Source organism: Cynocephalus volans, chromosome 2 (genome assembly GCF_027409185.1).
Source record: "Cynocephalus volans isolate mCynVol1 chromosome 2, mCynVol1.pri, whole genome shotgun sequence".
Classification (NCBI taxonomy): Eukaryota; Metazoa; Chordata; class Mammalia; order Dermoptera; family Cynocephalidae; genus Cynocephalus; species Cynocephalus volans.
Window position 1 is genome coordinate 102333321 of NC_084461.1, and position 19139 is coordinate 102352459.

The following is a 19139-nucleotide window of genomic DNA, read 5'->3' on the forward strand; positions in this document are numbered from 1 at the left end:
AGTCAAACCAAGAAGATTTAAAATGTGCAAGAGGTTTCTGGTGAAGCCACTATCTCACCTCCCACTTGGTTATCTCTTTCAATACTTGTCTCACCTTTCCTGAGCCTCCAGCCCCACACACCAATGAACACTTAATTCTGGGTCTCGTTCAGTAGAATCTCACTCTCAATGATGCCTTAATTTAATAAAGGTTTGGTAGCTGATTGAAGGTTTGGGTGTTACCACACATATAATCATATTTTAAGAAGAGGCACATTGAAACATTTGCTCATGACCAAGATGAAATAACAGGGATTAGGGATTTACGCTCCTGCATGAAACAACCCCCCCCCCCAAAAAAAAAACCATACAAAATATATCAGACAACAATTTTCAAGACATTGGACATCAAGCAACGAGGGACAGTGGCCCATTAAAGAAAAAAAAAAAAAAAAAAAAGATGAGAGAAGCCTTATAATTGCCCCAGCTCACTGTCAGCATGTTTTGAGAACACAGCACAGGGAAAGGAACACAGAGCCTAGTGGTCTCCTTGAGTTGAAGAGACAAAGCTTCAGGGCGGTACAAGCAGGTAGAGTTTGTAGGGCAGAGTACTTGGGAGGTGAGCACTGCACAGAAAGACACAGCTCCAGAGATCTGCTGAAGGTCCAACTCGAGTCTTCAGCTGAGTACTGATCAGTGCATGCTAAGGCAAGGACCAGCTGGGAGGACAAGAGGGAACAAACTCTGGTGCTCCGACAGGGCAGAGCACATAGTTCCTATTGCCACCAGCCAAAGCAGAAAATCTCATAATTTATGGGACTTCAAGGTTGAGTATTTAGAAGGGTTTTGTCTTAGTAGTGGGGCAAAAATTATCCTAGATTAAACTCCAACCTACCTGGTTCTGACCAACAAAGTTTAAAGGCACAATCTGAAAGGATAAATTATTTCCAAGTATCTTAACTACATCACAGAACAAAGCTCAAGAATATTTATAGGAAAATAAATGTTTTCTAACACCTAAAAAAATGAAATTCACAATTTATAGTATCCAATAAAAAATCACCCGGCAAGCAAAGAAGCAGAAAAATACAACCTATAATGAAGAGAAAAATCAATCAGTTTAAAACTGATTCAGACATGGCATAGATGATAGACTTTGAGGTGGACATTAAAGCAGGTACTCTAATTACATTTCCTGTTTTCAAAAGTAAAGTCAAGGTATGAAAGATATTTTTAAAATACCTCAATTGACCTTCTGGAGATGAAAACTAGAATGTATGAGATCAAAAATACACTGAATGAGATTAATGGAAGGTAAATATTACAGAAGAAAAGACTGGTGAAGTTGAACAAATAGCAATAGAGACCATTGAAAATTAAACAGAGAAAAAGGAGAATTTAAACAGAACATCAGTGAGTTTGTGAAACAACATCAAGCATCTTGCTCCTGCAGTGTGCACAGCTCCCCTAGTGCACACTTTCTGCAGTGGAAGTGGTTCCTCCTGCAGCAAGCTCCTGAAGTGTGGCCAGTATCCCCAATATGTGGCTTCTGCAGTACACAGCGGTCAGCAGCACTCTGTGGCCAGAAGCTTCTCCCAACTCCTTACTAGTTTTGTAGTGGCGTACCTCCAATGAGACAGCTCCCCATGAACAGCTTTCTGTGACAACTGGGAGGGCAGATTTCTAGCAAGTTCTGGAGGGTTGATTTCTATCAGCTCTGTTGGAGTGGTACCATGGTGACTTCTTTGCCATTGGTGAGCCACAACTACACCCTCTCCAACAAGGTCTGGATCTCAGCCCCCAGGGTAGTTGTGAATCTTCTGTGGGTGCTTTATTTCAGCCCAAGGGGTTATGGTTGCTCCTATATCAGCTATTCCTATTTTTTCAGACTTCTATTCTTTATTATTACCCAATCCCTCATTACTCCAGTATCCTCTCTTAGTTAATCATTCTTTATATTTAAATTTTTTGTCTCCATGTTAGACTGTGACTAATACAGTTCCCTACTCATTCTATGATACTAACGTTAAGTAAAAATACTAAAATCAAATTAAAACATTATAAGAAAAGTACAAAGCTGTATCCCTTGTGAACATAGATGTAAAAATTCTAAATAAAATTTTAAGAAATCAAACACAATGTATAAAAAGGATAGTACTGTATATTATGACTAGTAGGGTTTATCCCAGGAATGCCAGGTTGGTTCAATATTTAAAAACCAATGTGATTCACCATATTATTAAACAAAAAATGAATGATCATGAGATAACAATAACCATGATAAGTGCAGAAAAGGAAATTGACTAAATTCACCATCTATTTCTGAAAAATACTCTCAGCAAATAGAAAAAGAAGCAAAATTCCTCCAGCTATAAAGGACATCTATGAAAACATGTACAGCTGACATTATTCTTAACAGTAGAAACTGATTAATTTACTTCTGAAATCACTGACAATGTCCCTTCTCAGTAGTTTTATTTACACTCTACCAAAGACCGTGGCCAGTGTACTCAGGCTAGAAAAAGAAATAAAAGGCACTTAGAAGGGAAAAAATAAATAAAACTGTCTTTTTTTCCCAGACAACATGATAATCTGATGCAGTAAAGCTTCTGGAGCTAGTAAGTGAGTTCAGCAAGATTTCAGGATACAAGACCAATATACCAAATGAATTGTATTTCTCTGTACTAGCAGTGAATACCCAGAGATTAAAAATACCATTTACAATAGCATTAAAACATAAAATAGGGATAAATTTGACAAAAGATGTATAAGACCTTCAGCCTGGAAACTACAAAACGTTGCTGACAGAAATTAAAGAAGATTCACATATATGGAGAGATATACCATGTTCATGACATGGAAGAATGAATATTCAGATGTCAACCTCCCTAGATTTATCTACTGATTCAATGCAATACCAGTCCAAATCCCAACAGATTCTTTGTGCAAATTGACAAACTGATTTAAAATTCTTCTGGAAATGCAAAGGATCTAGAGTAATCAGAACAGCACTGACACGGTCATTACTGAAATGCAAATTACTTTGGGGAAGAGGGACTTCAAAAGGGCAGAAGAAAACTTTTTAGAAAGATGGCTATGCTTATCATCATAATTATAGAGATAGTTTCACAGATGTATACATATGTGAAAACTTAACAAATTGTACACTTTCATACGTGTTAGCTTTTAATGTCGATTATACCTCAATAAGTCAGTTTTTCAAAAAAGGGAAGGGCATGTCAGGAAGTCTTTGAGAAACGTTTAAGGAGCAGGGAAATTTCTAGTGAGAGAACTTAGACACTGGAGCATATGTGTGGAAATACGTGGAGGATAGAGACTGCTTTCCCAGTCTCTTCTAATTTTGCCTTTTTATAGTTAACGTTACTGTCGCTAGTTCTTTCCTACTACTACAGCTTTCCTCTAGTCTTTTCCTCTCAGTCTCCTCAGTTGCACTCATGAAAGAAAAGCGTTTCTGAGCAGGCCTGTGATTGATAAAATATGTGGATAAATGTCTTCTTGACAGGGACAGTTGTGCTACTCCTTCCTTGTTCTTGAAAACCCATTGTGCATACTCTTCAGTTATTTCGAACACAAACCACTTTGAAGATTGACTCCTTGGGTAGAAAGCTCACAACCAGGCTTCACAGGAGGCTTCAAACTAATTATTTTCTTTTTCTTTCTTTGTTTCCCAATCCGTCTCTCCTTCTCTTTATTTCTTTCATCCCTTTTCCTTTATTTCTTTTTTCTTTTATTATGGCTTCATTGTTTTTTTTCCTATTTAAACTCTGAGAATTTATTAACAGATTTGGGAATGAGGTGGTCCAAAGCTGGATATCTATTTCTGTTTTCTGAATTACCTTTATATAAAAACATACTTTGTTCGTGGATAGAATCTTCTTTGCCAGAGCAAATTCAGAAATGCAGATGTTCTTGAGATGATAAACTAAGATAAGCACTCGGATAAAATGGAAAGTATTCTCTCTGCATAAAATGACAAAGAACAATCATAATAGGTATTTGAGCTTTCAAGGTCCAGATTTTTGCTTTTTCCTCTTGATTTAAAAGAAATGTTAACCACAACCAAAACCTTTTGTAATTCTTTTCTTTTGTTGAGGTTAAGAAGAAAAAGTAGCTTCAGTAAAAATTAACCAGAAAAGGAATACTGAATATAGCCTCAACCAATTCTAGACTTGAACTTGAAATTAACTTAAAATTCCATCACAGTATTAATATTTAGTATCTATGTAGCACTATATTGCCCAGAGCTTCATAGTCTTTTGAGTTATACCCTTCCATCACTTTTCAAATTCCTGTTATTCATTATCAAGTTCCAAGAATCTTGTTTCATTCTGCTGGACGGAGCTCTGATACTTCAGGGAGGAAAAATTTTAGCCCCTTGAACTATTTCTCAATAGGAGCATGGACTCTACTTCTATAGTTTACTATTAAGAAGCTGTATTTTTATGTCCCTGCCACAGCTGCGTTAAGTTTAAAATAAGAATTTAGCAACATGTTGACTCACCAAAGAGATTTTATGGTAGACATTGGCTTGTGAGGACCATGTGCCCTGGTAAAATTAAATAGTGAATGGATGCTTAGCATTCCTAGTGTTGCTGCCATAAGGTCTTGCACTTCATTCTGTATTGAGGGCAGAGAGGACTGGGAATTATTTTAGGCCCTGAGCAGTTCCATGGAGATGAAAGACCATCACTAACATTATTCATGAAAAAATATCAAAGGTCATCTATCTCCCATAAGGCTCATTTGGTGCACTTTTAATGAGTGATGGATGATCTGCAAAGGGTTTGCTGTGGAGGGGCTGTGCCCTGTGAATATCTGGATGACTGCTGTTCCTCTGAAACTTGTCCAAACATTTTCCCAGTCTTTCCTCATCATGGATTTTCCCAGTGATGGCCTTCAGCCTTCCTCATATCTTTTTCTTGGCATTTTGGAAATTTTCTTTCTCTGAAACTTCTCTCTGCTAAGCCTTTTATTTCCACACATTTTTTTTTTTCTGGTTGCTTCAAGTAAATGGTGGCTTCCCAGGGTTAAAAAAATCCAAGTGACTTATTGCTTAAACCAGAGTGTGGTTCATTTCCCCATTTATGTAACCTGTCTTGATCTAACCTTTTAACTGGTTTAACTGATTATTCTTCATTCCTGCTCTCCTGTATTCCTGTGTTCTATTACCTCTATTTTATTCTACCTAACATTGCTTCCCTGAGCTCTACCTCCTTGTTTCCTCCACATTTCCAAATAATCCACAGTTACCTTCCTCCTCCAGTTTATTCTCTGTTCACTTACAGAGAACGGAGATGGGCAAGGTAGAGTCTTACCTGGGGCAGTCAATAACTCTGCAAGGTCAACTCAGTGTAGAGGGAGGAGAATCTAAAAGCATATAGGAACTTACTTGGAGACGGGCAGGGCTTTGGCTTAAGGAAGAAAAGTGGGAATTGGAACAGCACAGGTGGATGAGAATCAGGAAGGGTAGTCAGTGAAAAGTGCTGCAGGCTATCAAACTGTTGAGATTGAAAGAAAGGAATTGGGAATGGGATGCACATTCAGAATAAAGGGCATTTAGGACAGAACCTGGTTCATATCAAGATATGAATGAAGTTAGGTTTGAGAGCCAAGGTATAGATAAAATGCAAGCATGGGGATCTGGCTCTCAATCATTTGGGTTCCCAAGAGAGTCACTTAATTCAGGAATGCAGCTAATTGACAAGTTAGAATGACTCACCTGCTCATGGTGGGCAGGATCTACAAGCTTACATTGGGGCTGACAATGCCTGAGGGTCTGTGAGGCAAATGGGGCCAGGCCTCAGAGCCTCTGGTTTCCTAGCCTTGGCTTGAACCCTCACATGGGTGGTGGGGTGCCAATACAGTGAGGTCAAAGTAAACAAAGCTCAAAAGCTGGCATTGGATAAGCTTTATCATCAAGAAATCAAATACAGAAGCTGAAGAAAGTCAAATTTACCAGGAGAAAGTGATCATGGAAGCATATATTGAGATTAGGTATTTCTAGAAGCGAGTTAGAGTTCAACTTTTTTTTTTTTTAATACTATTATAGTCTTTTGTTCTTTATAGGAAGAAGAGTCAACTGATTGCACACATAGCTGTCCTTGCTTAATATATCACTGTAAATATACACGTGCATATGTGTGCATTCTTGTGAGTATATGCATTTTTGTGTGGGCAGGCTCAGGCATCATATGTGCAGGGCTGTGCATGTCACAGAAACAGAACAGCTGCTTTTTAGAGCTTCCATTTTTGATCAGTCACACTGGTGACAGATTTCTGTGATCCTTCTTAGAGAAACATTTGAGTCTGGCTCCCTAAATTGAATAGCTGTAGTTATTCTTGTTGCCAGTCCAGGCTTATCTTCTAGCACCTCAGAGTCTTGGTCCTCCTCTTCTGGTGCCAAAGTCAATGTGACTCATGGCAGAGCAGGCACAACTAGTACAAGTCTGTCTTACATGAAGCTATAATATGGGATGCATTTGTGTTCAGTGCTGCTTCCCCACAGCCATACTCCTCACCCCGCCTTCATGTTTCATGCTTCTTACCCAGTATTCTTGCTCTTCCTCTTTCTTTCCTTCTTTCCTTCCCTCCTTCTTTCTCTCTCTTTCCTTCCTCCCTCCCTCCCTCCCTCTCTCTCTCTCTCTCTCTCTTTCTCTCTCTCTCTCACACACACACACACACACAGACACACACACACCGTTTTCCAGTTTAGTGCTCTTGGAGCTTTGATTTCTGCCAGGTAGTCTAAGGCAACTCCTTAGGGTAGGTATTCACTGCCTCCACCAACTGTAGTTAGATACTAACTGATAGATACTAACAGATCTATAAACATTTGCCTTTACAAGTAATATATTAGCATAACTATAGATGCAATATCTTAACCAAAGACTGACTCAGAGATGGAACTCTAAAAAAAATTCTGATGCTGTAGTGTATTGGGGTGGGGCAGCACAGAGCAGATGTTTGAGGAAAACAGACTCTGGTATCCCACCACAAAGGCTCAGTTGTCCATGATGGAAGGCAGCACTGCAGAGATTAGCCTGATGTAGGAGAGGATTATACTGCTTGAGAACTATAAAGGACCTATTTCCTTCATCAGGTGAATCCGCACTGATCCTCAGAAACCTGGTAGGGTATCTCCTTCCAGAATAAATCAATGAAGAAAGATCATGGTATTAAACCATCTGTACCAAAGAAGTTAACTTTCTTTCATAAGGGAGCAGTTCTAGGTTGTGATCACAATGGGGTATTAACTTGCTTTATGGTGTATGCCAGGATATTTTTCATTCTCTTTGCCAGAGTAGGCAGCTGTCTTTACCAATAAATCTTGCAAAGTTTGCCACTTTGGGGGAATCATCTGGTTCAAAGCAGAATTGTTCTTATAACTTCAGGAAAAAATTAAATCTCTGCTCTATCTTAAATACCCTCAGAGCAAGACATGCTAAAATCTTATTTAGTGTTCTATGCCTCAACTTCTTGGCAGTAAGAAAGTTCCGCCTCAGAGCTAACTCAAATCTTTTTGCCACAATTTAAGTCATTTTTGGGGCATGACTAAGGTGAGAGTTCAGAACTTTAATAAATTTCTTTTATAGCTTGAGGGAGGCAAGTATGTCTACAGAGAATTTAGCAGGATGCAAGGCAGCCTTAGAGCCTTTCTGGTCCTGACATCTATTCATTTGGAACACGTTTCCTTAGGATCCTTTGGGATTCTGGGTTTCCCTGTCAATGACTTGTGGAGAATGGACAGGGAGCAATAGGCAAACAGAGAGCAAAGAGGCTCAGTATTGTGTTTTGTTGTTGTTTTTATTTTTCTGGCCACTGTGGAATTGAGGATATACTTTACAGGAAAAGGAATTCCTTGGGTGACCCCAGCTGTGTTATTGTCCTCCACTGCAGAAGACAAGGGCTGTGCCGGGTGGCTGATGAGATCGCTCAGCTCAGTCACCCGCCGCTGGTCCCCTGACTCTTCCTGGCCTCGGCATTAACCTTAGCACTGCTTTTTCTGCAAATGGTTCCCTTGCCAGGTTCCCCAAGTCGGCAATGCGCTGAGGCAGCTCAATTCAGGAGTTGTGTTGAGGAGGCAGGCTTGCCGCTGGGAACCCCGGCAGCAACTCTAGAAGAACTGATTAGCTTTTAAGAGCAGACCTCCACCAGACAGGCAGGAGTCTAAAGAGTAAATAGAGGTGCTGGCCCTGGAATTTTTTTTTAAAGGCCCCAGAAGGGTTTGTTCACTGGTGTTTGAATTTCTATAGAAAAGCAGCTCTGTGAAGCTCTAAATTAAACCAAGCTGACCCCTTTCACACCCCAAGTTATTTACAGTTCACAGGTCTTTGGAGAGTTCTAGTTTGCATGCAGTTGGAAATAGGTCCGGGCTGGCAAAGGTAGCCTACTGTGGGGCTATTTGCATCACACTACCTTACTTTCCTTTGGTGTGGGAGAAAGCTCTGAGACGGAAGCCAAAAGATGTGGTCTAGTTGTAAACACGCTTTGTTTTTCAGCAAAGGGAAGGCGCCGGTCTGAATACCCCAAAAAGAGCCAGCTACTAGAAAGCAGATAACTAAGTTCTCTCTATAATTAAAAGCATTCCTCAGAATAATAACTAAGTATTAGGAAGGGAATTAAGTAACACTTCCTCCCCACCACTGCAACTGATTTCCTTTGCAGCTTGAACAATTGGATCAGTCAAGAAAAGTGGCAGTGATTACAGCGCTCAGTTTCCCCATTTGCTCCATACTGGGAGAGTAATTAAGTTAAATAGCTTTCAGTGCCTAAGCTCTGGTTTGTGTCCACGTCAAATCAATTACTAGTTCAGGTTTGTTCATCAGCACCTTGAACATATTCCCTGAACTTTTATAAAACCATGGCAAAGTTGTATACCTTGGCAAGTGTTGGATGGGGTGATCCTGAAATCCCACACAAAACTCATTTCCTATGAGAAATGAGGCATGTACCTCTCTCTTCCCAGACTGGTAAACTCAGCTTGGCCGATATTTAGTAGAAACTTTCTGGGATTTATCAAATAAATGAGGACAGTTTGCCAAGAGACAAGCACCATTTTAATCAGAATTACTGGAAACTGGATTTCATGGTGTGAGAAGCATAACAACAAAAGTGGTAATCTACTGTCTGGGGGAATGTGACGGGGGATGCTTGTAACCAACTATCTTGAAAAAATTGAGGTGATCTTATACTTTACGCTTTTTCTTTATCTGCAACTCAGTCTACAACACATGATTCTCCCTCTTCTAGGTAGGAAAGTATACTAGGTAGGGATATTGGTGGTGATGGGGGTGGGTGTGTGTGCAGAGTGATTGGAGTGGGGAGGGGGGCCAGCACCTAAGATGATTGCAAAAGAGAGAGGAGCCATAAGTTGAGTCTTTAAGTGATTTGCACCTTACCTGGGCAGTATGAAAACACACATGAAAAAGACATGAGAACACATTCATGCAGAAGAATGTGTCATCTGTGCCTGATGCACGGCAGGCACCCAAACAATATTCATGGAATAAATGAATGAATGGGTAGAATAATGATGGATGAATGGCTAGAGAGCCAAGTACTTCAGGAGAAGAGCTTATAGTCACTGAAGCATTCTGCTGTAAATGGAATTAATTGTCCATGTCCTGCTGGGAAGAAAACTATGGCCCATACTTTACAGTAGTATGGCTAAATTTGAACAAATATAAGCATTATGTGAATAGAGTATGTGGTGTAGATGACTAAGCCTCCTTATTCCTATGCATTAAAATTATACACATTTAATCTCCAAGCAAAAATAACTTTATGCATGTGATACAGAAATTAAATTATAAAATGTAAAAATTTTAGAGTGCCAGTTGTATAAAAAGAATCAACTTAGGGCATACATGAGATAAACAAGGTAGATAGACAACAGAGAAAGCAGTGACCAAGTGGAGAGAAACTGAGCCTAAATGTGGGGTCTGTATTACATGATTAACATCTCTACATAAGGCAATAAATGGTTTAAATGGCTTTTCTGAGTCTGTGTAGGACTCCTTACTTCGTCTTTAAAGATCCAGGTCAGATGTTGTTTTCTCTATGTAGTCATTCCTTTTTCTGTGATTCCCCAGGGCTTCTGGTATTGCACTGCAATTATTCACCTCCTGTTGCAAGAGCAAGAATATAGTACACGGTAGCAGTCAATAAGTGTTTGTTTGTAAGAGGCCAGGAATTGTGCCAGTTTTCTTCAAATAAACCATCTTATGCAGTCCTTACAACAACCCTTTTATTCTGATCCTATATGTGAAGACCTCGGGCAAGGAGCGTGTGTGATATGTGTGGTAAATGGGAAAGGCAGGCTTTAAACCATAGCTCTCCAGACAACAGGTTCACTGTTGTTTGCACCATAGCAACTCCTTCCTCCAATGCAGTGCTGAACAATAGGTTCATAATGTAAACCATATGTGTATTTAAACATTTTTAGTAGCCAAATCTAAAATAAAAAAGAAGCAGGTGAAGTTACATTTTTTTGTAGTAATATTTTAATTTTAGAATAGTTTTAGATATACAGAAAAGTTGTAAAAAGATACAGAGAGTTCCTATAAACCCCACACCCAATTTCCTCTAGTGTTAACATCTTCTATTAGCATGGTATATTTGTCATAACCAATAAACCAATACTGATATATTATTATTAGCTAACATTCGTACTTTATTCATATTTCTTTCATTTTTACCTAATGTCCTTTTTCTGTTCCAGGATCCTGTCTGAGATATTGACCATGTCTCCTTAGCTTCTTTAGACAGTTTCTCAGACTTTACTGGTTTTGATGACCTTGATAATTTGAAGATAGTTGTCAGGTATTTTGTAGAATATCCCTGCTTTGGTCTGAATGTTTGGGCTGCCCACCCCACTCCAGTCCATATATTGAAATCCTAACCCCCCAGTGTGATGGTATTAGGAGGTTGGGCCTTTGTAAGTGATTAGACCATAAGGGTGGAGCCCTCATGAATAGGATTAGTGCCCTTATCAAAGAGACTACAAAGAACTAGCTAGTCCCTTCCACCATGTAAGGAACTAGCTAGTTCCTTCCACAGTGAAAAAACACAATTTATGAACCAGGAAGCAGGATCTCACCAGACACCAAATCTGCTGACACCTTGATCTTGGACTTCCCAGCTTCCAGAATTATGAGAAATAAATTTGTGTTCTTTATAAGCTACCCAGTTTGTGTTATTTTGTTATAGTAGCCCAAACGGACTGAGAGAAATTGGTACCAGGAGTGGAGTGTTACTATAACTAATACCTGAAATGTGGAATTGGCTTTGGAACAGGGTAATGAGTAGAGGCTGGAAGAGCTTTGAGGTGTGTGTTAGAAAAAGCATAACGAACCATAAAGAGAGATACTGGTGAAGGCTCAGAAGAAGAAAAGAACTGTAGGTTTTAATCTTCTTAGAAAATGTTGGCAAAAATATAGACCATAAAGGCTATTCAGATGGAAATGAGGAACACAGTATTGGAAATTGGAGGAAAGATAATCCTTGCTGTCAAGTGGCAAAGAACTTGGAAGAATTCTGTTTATGTCCTGGTGTTTTGTGGAATGTAGAACTTGTGAGTGATGAAATAAGACATTTGGCTGAAGAAATTTATAAGCAAAGTGTTGAAGGTTCAGCTTGGCTTCTCTTGAATGCTTATAGTAAAATGAGCAAAGAATGATTTACGATGGGATTTTTTAATCAAAAGAAAAACATAATTTAAGATTTGAATAATTTTCAGCTTGTGCATATTGAAAGGAAAGAGAAAGCACATTGTATTAGTCTGTTTAGGTTGTGTATAACAAAATACCTGAAACTGGGTGATTCATAAAGAAAAATGACATTTATTGCTTATAGTTTCTGAGAAGTCCAAAGTCTATCTGGTGGTGGTGACAGTGACCAAGTGTCACTGGTCTCACTGTTGGTGGTCTCACATTGCAAGACGGTGGAAGCAGAGAGAACAGAGAGAGAGACAGACTCTCTTCTTCTTTTAAAGCCCTCAGAACCAAGCCCTGACCACCATTTTTAATCCATTCACTACTGCATGGTCCTACAATCCAATAACCCTCTTTAAGGCCTTGCCTTTTAACTACCATAATAGGATTTCCCACCTTCTTAACAGTCACAGTGGAAGCTAAATTTCCAATACATAAAACTTGGGGAACACAATTCAAGCTTCAGGGATTTTGGGGGGGACATAATTCGATCCACTACACACATTCAGAGAAGAACACCAAAAAATATGGCCAAGCTACTGTTTGATAAGGAGATTAGCCTGGATTGGCCTGGTGACAATGGCAGAATAATCCTGAGGGCATTTTGGAGATCATCAGTGCTGCCCATCAGAGGCCCAGAGTCCTAAGACCTTGGGGACAGAACAATTTCAAAGACAGGGTCCTTCAGGGCTCCTGAAGGACCTTGGTATTGGCTGCCTGGAACTACTTCAAGTCTCTGTCCCAGCATTCTGTCTCAGTGCTCCTTGGCCACCCCAGGTGTGGTTGCAGTGGGCCCAGGTGCAGTGAGAACATAGTTGCTACCCCTGAGAAGGCACAAGTGGTAAACTTTGGCTGCATCTGGGTGGTTCCATCTCAACTGGCATGCAGACTGTGTGAACTGTGGGGGTGTGGCTACCTTTACCTAGATTTAGAAGAATAGAGCCACCTGTAGTCCTGGGCACATGACCCAGGCAGAGGTCCACTCTGCGGCTGGGACACTGCAGAGAAATTCCACTAGGACAATGCCTAGTGGAGCCATAGGAAAGGGCCATTCGTGAGACCCTAGACCAGTAGAGTCTCCAGTGTGCAATTAAAGCCTGGGAAAGCTAAAGGCACTCCACTATAACCAGTGAGAACTATAGCATGGGCTGTACCCAGCAAAACTATGAAGTAGGGTTGCCTGGAGCCTTGGGAACCCACCACCCACCCCAGTGTGTTTGGAAGCTGGGACATCTAATCAAAGATTATTTTTGAGCCTTAATTAAGATTTAATGTTGCTTGCCCTGTTGTATTTCAGATTTACTTGGGACCTATTATTCCTTTATTATTTCCTGTTTCTCTGCTTTGGAATGGGAATGTCTAGCCTATGTCTGTGCCACCATTATATTTTGGAAGCACATAACATGTTTGACTTCATAGGGTGACAGCTAGAGAACAATTTACCTCAGAATGAATTTTGCCTTGAGCTCACCCATGTCTGATTTAGATGGTATTTAGATGATGACTTTTGGCTGAGATAGTGTTTGCCAGGTTTCTCCACTATAAAGTTACTATTCCATTCCTTTCCATACTGTATCTGTTGGAAGAAAAATTTAAAGGGTGGAGAGTTATGCTCTACCTTTTTGATGGGGAAGTAATGATAACCACAAAACTGCTGTGATGAGGTCAGCTGAATTATAGTGCGTTCAGTGCACCTGTTATTAGATTCTAGTGCTGTCCATTGCTCTTGAGTTTCTATTATCCAAACTAAATCCTGAATTTAAACAAATATCCATTCCTAAGGAGTTCCCTCTGAGTTCCACAATGATTGAGAGATTGTTTCATTGATCATAGTTTGGTCCATTGGCAATATATGGTCAAAGGCTCTTCCATTGGTATTGCTTAGCTTGTGCTCTACCCCATATGAAAAGGGTCAGTTTTTTCCCTTTGAAATAGTAATGGGTAGACCTATGCACCTAGATGAGTGACTTTATAAATCAGCTCTTCTGAAAGGTAATATTTTTTATTGCAGCCAAGGTCTTATAAACTCATTACCAAAAATTCTAAACTAATAAAGAATTTCTTCTTCAGTGAGCTCCAGGAGAGACGAAGATATCGAAGATCATGACCTCCAACTCAGAGGCTTTGTTTATGTCATCAAATGAAAGGAATTCTTCCAGCCACATTGAAAGGGACCATGCCAGATATTGTAAACCATTCCCTGTGCAGCTAAGATCAAAGGTATTCACTAATGGTTTCATGTTTCTCATTTTAAAAAGGCAGATCCACCTTGGTGTACCTCCTCCATTACTGGAGATCTTCAATTGAACCTAACTTGCAGCCAGTCACTGCACTTTTCCAGTCAGGAAGAGAAGATGACTTCTGGGCAGACAGCTTCAACCAAAACTCTGGCTCGGTCCACATTCTAACTAGGCCATATGCCTCAAGATTACTAACAAAGTTAAACTCTTGCTTTAATATTTCTTTTCCCAGGCCTATGCCAAGTTAAACTTACTGCCTAGTTTAAGTAGTAAATATGCTTTAGTTTTTTTTCTTGCTGTTTGTTAACCTATTTCTACAATGAGCATACTCTTTTGCCTAAGGGCACAATTTATCCTCTTGTCGGATATTTGACAAATGCTGCTATCTAGTTTTTCAGGTTTGCCAAGACTTAAAGGATCTGACTACCAACCCCATTCCAACTTCCATGTTGAGTAAAATTTGGACTTAGACCTAAAGGCCAGAGGCTAATTTCTTCTCCTTTGTGGGACATGACTTTCTGGGAATCAAACTTCCCAGTGATGAGAAACCAACATGTCTATCTGTGTTAATCATCAAAGCTTTCAGATGAAAGCTTTTTGATCAAAAGGGGGAAATGATAACCAAAAAACTGCTTTGACCAGGCCAGCTAAATTATAGTGCCTTGGGAATTCTGGGATGTCAGTAGTCAGGTCCACCTGTCCTGGACAATGCTATCATGAAACCATTTTTACTTAGAAGCAGACTTAATGGCACCAGAAAGCTATAAAATAATCTAGAATACTTCTTATAACATTTATGTAACCTAGTAACAATCCCAAATCATGTACAACCAATAGAAAACCCGATGAAGTAAATAGGCAGGGCTTTCTTTCTTTTTCCTTTGACCCTTCCCCCTTCTTGTGATTATAAAATGCTAAGCCCTGCTGGCTCTCTTTGGAACATATTTCTCAGGGCAACCTGACTAGGTGTCTCCCTGGTTGCAATCATCATATTGGCCAAATAAATCCTCGCTACTGTTAAGGGACGCCCAACCCCTACTGACCTTAACATATGCATTCTGCTTCTGTACAAGTCGCTTGCTAAAATAAATGGGGGAATAAACAGAGTAGCATGGCCAACGCCATTTTAGGCGGCTCTGCCATTTTAGCCTGAAAAGTCCCTATGGGGAATCCAGGGTGGGGAGGGGCTACAGGACTACCCACAAAATTAGCTTATGTATCGCTGGCTTGCTTGCATTGGCTAGATTGTGTCAGGTGCGAAAAATTCCTGCCTAGCTAAAAATAAAAGCTGCGAGAGGTTTCAACTCGGGGCTCTGCTCCTCGATTGGCCTGCGTAGCCCTGGCTGTCAGAAATAAAACTCTTTTCCTTTTCCTATTACCCGGTTCTCATGGGCAAATTTCTTTTACAAGTCGGATGCTGGCCTTAACACTACATGTATTTGGCATCAGTTTCTTTTTTGGTCAACAGTGTCTACATAGATCATTTAAAATTCTGCCTGGGAGATTTGTCTTTTCTCCCTCATTTATTAATTTATTAAAAAGCATCATTTATTTATATTAGTATAGATTCATGACTATTTAATGAAATTAATTTAAATTATATTTTGTTTAAGCCAACTGATATAGTCTGGATATGTGTGTCGCTGCAAAGCTCATGTTGAAATCTGATTCCCAATGTGGTAGTGTTGGGAGGTATTTGGGTACTGGGGGTGGATCCCTCATGAACAGATTAATGCCCTCTGGTGGGGGTGGGGTGGGGGCAGGTGGTTAGTGAGCTCTCCTAGGAATAAATTAGTTCCTGTAAGAGCTGGTTGTTAAAAGGAGCCTGGCACTGCCCCTCTCTCTCTTGCTTCCTCTCCCACCGTGTGATCTGCTTGCACTCGCAAGCTACCCTGCCACCTTCTGTGGGGAGTGGAAGCAGCCTGAGGCCTGCACCAGACTCATCTCCCCAAAACTGTGAGACAAATAAAACTCTTTTCTTTCTAAATTACCCAGTCTCAGGTATTCTGTTATAGCAACACAAAAGTGGACAAATATACCAATATAGCCAAAATATTATAATTCCAATTCAAAATCAATACAAAATATTATTTATAAGATATTTTTCATTTCATGTTTATGCAAAATCTTTAAAATCTGGCATTTGATTTACATTTACAGCACATCTCAATTTTGATGCTTAATTTTCATCAGAAATACTTGATCTATCTGTACTTACATTTTATAAAATTTATAGTTGAAAATGTAGATTCACATACTCAGGTAAGAATAGGCATACCTACAGGTTTTCCAATAACTGAAGTGAGTACTAAAAACTCATTTTTCTTTAATATTTGCATCCATTTGACAAAATTGGTTTATCTGTGTTAGAAGAATTTATTTGATACAATTTCAAAACTATGTCCGAGCTAAGTAAATTTGCTAACTTTTGAGTCAACTCGGTACTATTGGTATCAAATTCAAAGTGGTATTGCATAAATTGAAATGCATCTTTAAACATATCACAATCAACAAATAATTATTTAATTTTTCTTTTAGCTTTGGCAGCAATTTACATAATGCTATTCATTACAAAATCTTCAATATATTGATTCATATTAGAAAAGTTGCAAAATCATTATTATTGAATTGTGTTATGAGAAGTTTCTATTTCAATATAAATTCCCACACTATGTTACTAGTGATGAATAAGTTTTCACTTTCCTTGGAATGTAAAATTTAACTCATTTAAATGCAGTGTGATATCAGTGAGAAAACATAAATCACACTGTCATTTTTTGTGGCATGAGTCATACTGCCATTTTTTTGTCTTTGATTATTGAATACTTAGCAAGCATTCTTTTTGTTTTAAGAAAGTCTTCAATTAGAGTTAACAATATAGTCAATCTTTGTAAAACTCTTCCACAACTCAATAGATAAGCATTTACAAAGAATACAAGATCACTAAATTGTCTCTCATTTCTTTTAAACAGTTTCACAAACAGATGAATTTTCATTGCATTTGGTATATACCGAATGATTTAAAAAATTCTATTCATGACACTGTTTATAGTGTATGCCTAAGAAAACTAATCAAAGATATTTTCAATATGTAACATATTGGCATAAAGCAATAAGAGGAACATCAGTCTCTTTGTATTAAAATTCTAATAAATCCAGAATTTTTCATCTAATATGACTAGAGCACTGTCTGTCATAACATAAACTAAACTTTTCATATCTAGCTAAAATCCTTTGGCAATTTTAAAAGATTCAAAAATATTTATGCCATGATTTTAGATTTTAGGCTGGGAATTAACTTTTTTTTTTTTTTTTGTAACTTGGAAGTTACTTGAGACAAAATATAATCAAAGTGTTAATTAGGCAGTGAGTTACACCATATAACTCAAATAAAGCAAAAGAAAAATATTTGTGATTTTTCAGATATTGAGTCAATTAGTCTTTTATATTGTTAAAAATCGTGAATTTTATGTGTAATCATTTAATGGCTTAACTGAATATCTTTCACTTTTTGTAAACCATCTTTTAAATTCTATCTTTGTAATTTCTAATAAAATATCAATAAATGAATAACATATTTTGCCGTGTCTCATCTAAAAATGATCTTCTCTGTTGTGTAAAATTTTAAACAGATATATAGCTGACCAGAGTTGCAAACTCAGAGCCCACAGAAAAATTATTTAAAATTGTATTGGTAATTTAATCACGATTTCAGGAAACTAACTTCACCAAATATTTTTTGACTGTTTAGAAGAAACCTCTTATCAAATTCACAATGTATTTGCTGAAAATCTTTTAATTTTGCCCACTTAATTAGGTATAATTTTTTTTAAACACAACAAGGAAGCAGTATTTTCACTTTGCTCTGCTGCAGCAAATTGTGATTGCCATTCTTTGTGAAAATTCTGACATCGTCCAGTCTCTTTTTTTCCATTACTGTTATGGTCATAATACCAGTTTCTAATTTCCACTTGATTCTGAATTTGTATTATACCTTTATTTTAAACTTTAAAATTTGTCTATAATTTTTTTTTTACTGGAAATATAGTTTAATGCTATTATGAGTAAAATAATAATTATTTCAATTTATGAAGTTTTATTTCCACAGGTATCACTGTAACTTCTGCTGTCTCTGTAAAATATTGAAACAAACATATCATGGTGTTACATTTGTGCATAGAAAAAAAATCATTCAACCTGAATCAACCCATTGGCACCTACTAGATTGGTCAAGCATGTATGTGTATACCAGAAGTGATGTATGTGCCAGACATGTGCACTATAACAATTATATCTTACACAATGCAATGGTTAAAATAAAATGTAATCCTACGAAAACAATAAAGTTGGGTTTAATGAAAAGATAGTTTATACTGCTTTAATTTTTAAAATTAAATGAATTAAAGAAAAATAAAATTTAAAATGCTGTTCTTCTATCATACTGACCATGTTGTAAGGGCCATGTGTGGCTAGTGACCACCATATTAAACAGAACAGATCTAAAAGCTACAGTCTAAGTGATCTGACTTTTATTCCAAGGTCAAAGTCTATAGAGGAAAACCATTAATCTTCTTATTAAGAACTGAACAAACAAACAGAAATAATTTATATGCACTTTCTGCCTCAATATACTTTGTGTAGTTTTGTAACATGGGAAAAGTAAGAGAAAATGAGAAAAAAGAAGAGGCTAAGACATATGTTTTAATATAAAATGATGGTAGTAGCTGATTCAGATCACTGGAAGTAAATTTCTCTGTCTTTTATGCCAGAACGCGTCCTAAGGCAGGTGAGTATGATAAAAGACGTACGTACTGGTTATAAAAGAGAAACTTGACTTGCTTTACAAATGAATGATTATGAAGGGGAGAGAGGTTTGGACCCACTATTGAGAAGGACCTTGTAGAAATCAGAGGCAAACAAAGACGAGATGCAATGCTTCGGTTTGGCTCAAGGTCTCTGTTACTGGATAATCAGAGATGCATGTGGAATCTAGGAGACGCCAACAACAAATGAGAGAATAAGCATGGATGACTTAGAAAGTCCGCTGTAGATTGTACAAGTCAAAATCAGAGAGGCATAATTGACTTTTCTTTTGGATTAGGAAGGTATCAGGTGTTATACCTTATCCCAATTCTTTTTTCAGCCTGTGAAGTGGGCGATGTTTTTGTATTTTGTCCCAAATCCTAAG